Here is an 8197-nt window from a genome sequence, read left to right as displayed (position 1 = left end):
GAGGGGAAGCAGGCTCCCCGCTGAGCAGAGAGCCTGATGCTGGGCTCTATCTCAGGACCCTGGGATCATGACCTGAGCTGAAGGCAGAGGCTTTAACTCACTGAGTTAACTCACCCAGGCGCCCCTGGTGAGCTCCTTTTTAACCCAGCTTGCACAGAGCTTGTTTACTGAGAAATTATTTAAGTTTTACCGAACCGTGATGAAACAACTTCTGGGCTAATTTTGCCTCTGCTACCAGATCTCTCAGAAATGAATGCAATGTCTGCTTTTCTATGTAAGGTACAATATTCCTAAAGATAACGTCAAAGTGGGGCACCTGGGTGGCTTAGTGGGTTAAAACCTCTGCCTTCGGCTCAGGTCATGATCCCTGGGTCCTGGGATCAAGCCCCTCATCGGACTCTCTGCTCAGCAGGGAGCCTGCTCCCCCGCCCCCCGCCTGCCTCTCTGGCTACTTGTGATCTCTGTCTGTCAAATAAATACGTAAAATATTAAAAAAAAAAAAAAAAAAAGATAACGACAAAGCACACCTTCCATACCCTCGGTCTGTCGATGGTTGTCCTCGCTCCCTCTCTTTGTCCCATAATTCATCTATGGCTTTGCATCTTAAAAAGAAAACAAGAGGGGCACCTGGGTGGCCCATTCGGTTAAGCGTATGCCTTCAGCTCAGGTCATGATGCCGGGGTCCTGGGATCGAGTCCCTCATCGGGCTCCCTGCTCAGTGGGGAGCCTGCTTCCCCCTCTCCCTCTGCCTGCCTCTCTGCCTACTTGTGCTCTTTCTCCCTCTGTCAAATAAATAAATAAAATCTTAAAAAAAAAAAAAAAAAAAAAAAAACATTGTCAAAACCAAAACCGGGGGGAAGGGGGGAACCCCCCCCGCCCCCCCCCCCCCCAACAAGAGGTCCGTGCCTGCTCTCCCGGGCCAAGATGCCCAGCAGCATCTAGGGGAGTCCATAGGGCCTGAATGTTGAACCCTCATCTTCAGATGGTACAGTCACTCAGAGGCAGAAATGTGCTGTTCCAGAGGGCAAACTCGGGACACACCCTGATGTGGCATCCTTCAGATTTGTGCAGACAGATGTTACGACCCCCACAAAACCTTATCCCTTTCAGTCCACACAACATAACCATCTTCTCCAACTATTTTGTGCAATTTGAGGTTTCCGGCCATCTAAACATGCCAGTGGACATTCTTGGAACACGGTATAGGAGATTTCACTTCGTTTTGACTTTGGTTAGTCTCAATACAATGTTTCACATTTTTGTTTGTTTGTTTCTGGTCCTTATAGCTTTTGTCTTTTCTTAAAAAAAAAAAAAATCACCATCACTTAAAGAAAACCACTAGACGGGAAAAAACGAAACCTCAGCCGTCTTTTCTCTGTATATAAAAAATATGTGTGTATTTCCCTTTACTCTAATAGGATCGTAGTATCTATCTTCATTAGGAAATCGTCTTTTACAATATACCTAATGTCTGTGTACAACTTCATCTCGTAAGTGCATCATGATTTATCCAGCCATACCCTGCTTGCTTACCTCTAATGAGAAAAGATGCCTTGAAGTGTCACCACTGGTGGGGAGTGATCTCACCCGCTCCTCCCGACAACCCCGTCAGACAGGAATTATGATTATCTTCAGTTTACGGTGTGGGAGGTTAAATAAACTAGTCCGCGGGTGCCAGCCGGAGAGTCCAATTAGCACTCCCACCTACACGGTCGCCCTTGTCCCTGGATCCTTGGATAAATTGTCCTTTTTTTTTTTTCTGTCTTGAAAGAGAAATGTTAGCTTACTCCTTTTATTTGTACTTCCTTGGTTGTTTGCAAGTTTGAACATCTTTTGATTTCTTACAAACCATTTATTTGCATCGATTTTCCTTCAAATCGCCTTGTCCTGTTTTTGCCCATTTTTTCTGCTGGTTGTACGCTACATGCAATTCACCTACTATGCATCATGTAGGTTCCCCAGGCATTTTCTTGCCTTTTAATTTTGTTATGGTGACTCAGGACTGAGAAATTTTCATATTTTTATATCTGCTAATATTTTCCTCTGTGGCTATTCCCATTAATTTCACCCATAGGAAATTTTCATCTCTCCCAGGCACAGATAAGTGTTATTCCTATTTTCTTTTACGAGGAGTTCATTTTCCACATTTAACTCTTTCGTCTATCTGGAAATTATTGTTAGTTTTCTTCAGGCCAATCCAAAAGTACACGAATCAGCCTGTGTGGGGTGGCTGGACCCATGACCTGTCCCCTCACAGCTGGTACCCGGCTGAGCTCCCACAGGACAGTCACTGGGGGCGCCGGGACAAACCCCTGCAGGCAGCATACCCCGAATTTATACTTCAGCTGGTACAACGAAAATTGTGTTGGCTTTTAGCCCTCACGTCCTTTACAGACATTAATCCCATAGCAACTAAAACTGCCAGACTTTCTTTTGTTCCGGGGGGTGAAGATAAAACTTTTACAGAAAACATTTTGACACTGGCTATAAATTTACATGTAACACTTTTACATTACTGTATCCCATATATATGTCATTTGGTCTTTGGCTTTTCATCTTGTCACATAATTTCCATCTCTATGGCCAGGTGTGAGAATATACTGACTGATTCCCTCAAGAGCTCTCTACTATTCTGGGGTCACTCTGTTTCCTTTGCCCTTTCACACGCTGTTGCTGGACATTTGGGCTACTCCCCGGATCTTATTTTCACATAGGCAGCTGGCAAAACAGTCATGTTCCTATCCAGCACCTTCTTCTCGGTTGCATTTTTAATTCTCCATGGTGGTATTGATATATATTCTGATTTAATTTGGATCGATGTTAGTGGTTTGGTGTCCTGTTCCATCCAGTTGAAATGACTTTGTGTCATTCACAATTTGGTTATTTATGCAAATCTCGGGTGGGCTCTGTTCTTATGCCCATTGTACGCGCAAGAACGATCTTGTACCTCCAAGAGAGAAAGCGAATTACCTTGGGCATGCAGAGAGAAGTTGGTGGGTCAGAATTTGCTGCAGTTCCCAACGCTGATACTCTTGGCCAGGATGCTGCTGGATTCCTGCCCTATCAGTGGTATCAAAGGACCCTCCAGGACACCAGCTGCTTTGCTGACATTATTTTAGGCATACAGGGCTTACCAGATGCACCTCGAAGAGATTCCTAGTTGTTTTGGGGGACCTGAACCCTGTTGTCCCTCAAATTCTTTTTGCAATGTTTTCAATCCACATGGTCTATCATTCTAGAATATTCCCCCAGGGATTGCCAGGAAGCAATCTCTCCTTTTTACAATTTTGAAAATGGGCAGTTTGCTTAGGAGCTAACATCCCAGTATTGAATCACGGTGCTTCTTTGAGGTCCTCTGAGACTTTCATCGGTGCTGGGCTGAAGACTAACTCATTTAGCGGACCTGAGTGTGGTCTTGTCTTCTCATTGGTCCTGGGCTCTGCCTTGTTCAAGAACATTTGGAAAAACTAGAAGAGTGGGAAGCTAAATTGGAAATGCTGGCTCTCTTTTTGGTCGAGTCTTTACATCTGAGCATTTTCTCCATGCACAGGCCTATCCCTTCCTTGTTGGATTTTTCAGGGAGCTTGAGAAACCCTTGTGAAATCGTGGCCATTTTGTAGGTCCCTGCTTATTCTGGGCATTAACCTTCTCAATGTTGTTGTCATGGGGACAGGCCCCTTATGCACATTTTCTTTGATTCTCTGCTCCTTTTTCATCTTTTAGGCATGCTTTTCTAAAGATCTGAGATCACCAGTGACCACCTTTTGTGGCCACATTGGGGTTTTTTTTCTGGATATTTCCTCCCTTTTTGTTCCTCACTGGGACTAGTCACATACATGAACAGAATTGGGGGTTTTCCCTCAATCTCTGTGAGTGCATTTGGACACTTGAACCCCCAGTCCTTAGAGTTAATATTGTGTGGCCCTAGGGAATTTTATTCAATCTTCCACACCTTGGTTTTCTTATGCCAAATTTGGTATGATAACAACATTAACCTCCCCGAGTTGTCATAAAAGAAACAGTGCAGAGTTGTGATCTGCGTTAGTATTATTATCTGCCTATTGTCGAAACCCTGTGTAGTTACAAGGGACAGAAACTGGCTTAGACACAAAAAGAAAATCTATTGGCTCAGATCATTTTCTCCCAGGGCTTGCCATCAAGCAAAATCCAAAAGTCACCCCGGCTTCAGGCATAGCTGAGTCCAGAGCCCTGGTAATGTCACCAGGACCCGAGTCTCTCCATTTGGCTCTGCTGCTGCGCACATGGAAGGAAGATGGCAGCAGCAGCCCCAGGCCCCTGTCCCCCTGAGCCCCCAGCCTGGCAGAACCGTAATGAGGAGTAGGACCACGGAGCTCAGACTTGGCTCCTATTCCTGGGAACTGTCACCATGCCCAGAAAAGGGGGAGCTAAACTCTGAATTTGGGAGATTTGCTTTCCCAAGAGGGAGAGCTCAGGAGCTTTCCTGACTGGAAGGGATTTCACTGACCCTCCTGGGCACCTCCTCCACTCTGAAGCTAACAACAACTGGACCTATCAAAGCGGCCCTTTTCCAGCAAGACAGACCCCACCAGAATGGAAAAAGATGACCCTGAGCCCTGGCCACAGGTCCCTGCTCCTTACTCCCTCCTTCACTTGCCCAGATGTTTCTGACCTTGGCCTGCATCTCTGACATCCGCTAGGCTCCTTCCCGTGCTCCGCAAAGCTTGGTCCTGATGACTGAAAATTATCTGGATTTGTCTTTACCCTTTGACCCTGCTCGATGGGTTTTCCATGCCTGGTCACTGACCTTGGAGTCCTCCTCCTAAGACATGCAAGGTCACTCACCGTGTTTATGGCGGGACACTTCCGTCACATACGGTGAGGAATAACACTGTTGTTTTAATAACCCAGAATCCACGTGCCCTTCCTTTGCACAATTCGGTGTTCCTTGGTGGCGTGGTCTTGACCATCGGGCAGTCTTGGTGGCGTGGTCTTGACCATCGGGCAGTCTTGGTGGCGTGGTCTTGACCATCGGGCAGTCTTGGTGGGCGGAGGGATCCGGGTGCTGTGCCCTCTGCAAAGAGGTACAAAGGTGTCCCTCTAGGGTGTTGTCCCCAGTGGGCTTCCCCGCCCCAGAGCAGGGCTGAGCTGAGCTGAGCAGCCTCGGGCAGCCCATGCACGCCCCACGGAGTTACCTGACACACTTGAGTTCCTCTCCTGGCCCCGCTCTCAGCTCAGAAACCAGCTTTCCTGTTGACTCCGCGAGCCTCTCGATAACGTCCAATCCATCCCCCTTTTGCCTGAGTCAGCAAGAGGAGTTTCTTTTCCTCTCAAGAACCCTTGCTGATACTCTGGTGCTGTGCTTTGTCTTCTCTGGTTTTATAGATTTATTTGGGCTTTTTTTTTTTTTTTTTTAATTTTTATTCCTCCCTCTGAAGTTTCTGTTTAAACTCTTCCTGGCCACACTGGCAGGTCTCCTGCAGCATTTTCTTCTCAGATTTTGGTTAGTACATCCTGCTTCCTGCCAGGACCCCGCTGTTCTGGGGTGGATCTGGGCTGTGGTCCAGCAGACACAATTCTCTACTCTGACACCATCTCCATGCCCAGATGTTCCCTCCGTACACTTCCTCCCTCCTCCTTTCACTTCCAAAGTCACGAACTTCAAGCGAAGGAAGAAATGAAAACACCACCTGCAACACCATTCCTTCAGTTTCCGCCCCAAAACTTCAAAGTGCATAGAAACACGTCGAATTGAGACTCCAAGGCTCACAGGCTATGGCCCTTGGACGAAAACACAGAAACCATCCCAGGTCTTGACTCAACGGCCCCCTCTAACTGCCTGGGTGGGGCTGGCTGGGTTTCCCTGGTCAGGCACAGCAGGGAAGGTACCCTGGGGTTCGCAAGGCCTGCCAGGATGTGCTAAGGGAAAGGGATGGCATAGGAGCTGATGATTTCCCCTCCTCCAGCAATCCCCCGCTGCACTTTACAAATGGGGAAACTGAGGCATGTACGGATCAAGTTGTCTAAAGCTACAGAGGAAGCTAGGGCAGATCTGGGGATAGCTTCTAGATTGTCAGGCCTTTCCTCTCAATGACAACGACGTCTCTTTCACGCTGCAATTAGTCATATGGGAGGTCATCAAGGTCCACTCTCCTCTGATTGTCTGGTGTGTGTTCTATAGGCAGTCACGTCTGGACATCCTAGCAGGAGCAGGCCATGCCTGTGGCCCCGAGGTAGTGCTTCCGGAGAACTTTCAGAACCCCAGTTCCGATCCCCTCAGGTCAGCCGTGGGTACAGCACATGAGATCTCCAGGGTTCCGAGGGTACCCTGGGAGCTCGCCCATTAGCTGGGACACATTATTAGACGGCGGCTAGAAAACTTCAGGGACTACTCTCCCCGCAGAAACAGACTCCATTTCATTCCCAGTGGGGAGAAGACAAATAGGCCGGTGAGCCTCCCCAAAGTGGGAAAAGTTCATCACGCTTGAGGTGGTTAAGCCGGATCTGAATCCAGACCTGGCAGGACTCAGGAGAGATGATTGTGGGACAATGGGGACGAAACGTCCTCATCTTTCCTGTGAGAGCCAGCTCTTTCTTTCAAAGTCCATCTCGTTTAATGGTCAAGGTGGGAGCCTTCCTCAAAGCCAACACGCTCGCCTAGAACTAGCAGGGGAGTTTGCTCACGGATGGAGAGAAGCTTGCAGAAGCAGCTCTGGGAAGGGGATGGCTGCTCCCCACAGTCCCCTGGGAGAGGGGCCTTTCTGTGGGGCCAGGAGCTCCAGAGTGGAGTTTCCTGGTAAGGAAGAGAGAAGTGCTCTGGGGGAAGGAGCTCCTACGGGCTGGAACCCGTTCGTAGGGTAGTGCTCAGTGGCTTTCGTGATGGGGGCGCATCCTGTTTTATGAAAAAGCCCGTTGCTGGCAGGGCCGGCTGTCTGCCTGCTGTGTGGGCAGGGGCCCAATATCCCTGCGGGCAATTCCAAGCCGGTACTTTCGAGCTGAAATCAAACCAGGAAAGAACAGGACTGTTTTTTAGCTGATGAAGCAGTACTTTTTCTTTCTTTCTTCTCTTTTTTTAACAGTTCTCTCGCCTGGCTCCACTGTGTACATTTTGTGTGTGCGGGCATGCATGGGACATTCTTCCCCGGAGGCAGCTGGGGTTCACTCCTGGAGGAGCCCACCCCCACTTGCGCCTCCCTTCTCCCCTACCCCCCTCCTCCTGCTCTGCCTCACCCTTGTGTCCCGGGCCTTCCCAGCCCCCCGCCCTCAGTCCCCACCAACCCAAAGAGAGGAGCAGAGGGAGGCCCAGACTGTGGCCTGAGGTTATTTACAGGGTGGGGGTGGGGTGGGGGAGGGAAGAGAAATCCACGGCTTTGTTTATCTTCTGAGTCTGGAAACTACAAAATTCATCCATTTCCAAGGAAGCCTACATTTGTAGGCTCCCAGAAATAAAAAAATAAAAGGAGACTCACTTCAAAAGAAACGAAGTGAAAAGCTGTGATCTTTGTGAACTGATTTGTTGTTTATTATTATTATAATTTTAACATTCGGTTTGATGAAAATAGGCAAAAGGAGTCACCTTTTTTCATATTTTCATTACATTCTTACTCTCATCCTCTGTTGCTTTGTCAGTGAAGAAGGCAAATAATATTTTAAGAGACTGAGACAGATACGTTCTCAGCTCTCAGTTCTCAGTTCACACGTGTCTATGGGAAATTGAGGTTCCGTGTAAACTTTTATCATCGCGTTTTCTGCTGAGGTTATAGATGGCTCTGGGAGTCTTCGGTTCACGCTTAAAGCAAACTTACTCAAACTGTCCCACTTTTACAAATTAAAAAAATATATGTATGCTTCAACACAGATTTTTAAGATAAATTTTTAAGATAATAAAAGCAATTTTAATAGGCTGGTTAGTTGTCTGTACATGATTTCTCCGGGTCTTTTGAAAATTTGGAGTGAACAGTGCCCATATCAAATATAGCATGTTAATTTACTGGCCTTTTTTTAACCCTGCACTCAGACAATAACCTTTTCATGTGGTGCCAAAAAACGGTATATGTTTTGAAAAAAGTTTTTTAAAGATAGAGTCAGTGGGAAAAAGGAGATTTCAGGAAAAAAAAACATAAAATGTACTTGAAAATGTGTCACTTCAAATGTGAACTTTCGATTGCATCTTCGGGATATAAATATTCGATTTTTAAAGTTTTTATTATTTACCACT

At 47.1% G+C, this 8197-nt stretch overlaps 1 long non-coding RNA gene across 1 annotated transcript in view; it reads left to right on the top strand.

Moving 5' to 3' along the window:
- Positions 1 to 7247, top strand: part of LOC116858879 — a 135641-nt gene extending 128394 nt beyond the window's left edge. Inside the window, exon 5 of the long non-coding RNA XR_004381033.1 lies at positions 7059 to 7247. This is a non-coding gene — a long non-coding RNA (uncharacterized LOC116858879). The remainder of the gene's footprint in view (positions 1 to 7058) is intronic.
- The last annotated feature ends 950 nt before the right edge of the window (positions 7248 to 8197 follow it).

The sequence above is a fragment of the Lontra canadensis genome, unplaced genomic scaffold, assembly GCF_010015895.1.
Source record: "Lontra canadensis isolate GAN:19392208 unplaced genomic scaffold, GSC_riverotter_1.0 scaffold144, whole genome shotgun sequence".
Lineage (NCBI taxonomy): Eukaryota > Metazoa > Chordata > Mammalia > Carnivora > Mustelidae > Lontra > Lontra canadensis.
The sequence above is the reverse complement of the archived record's forward strand: the minus strand, read 5'-3'. Positions and strand labels throughout refer to the sequence as shown.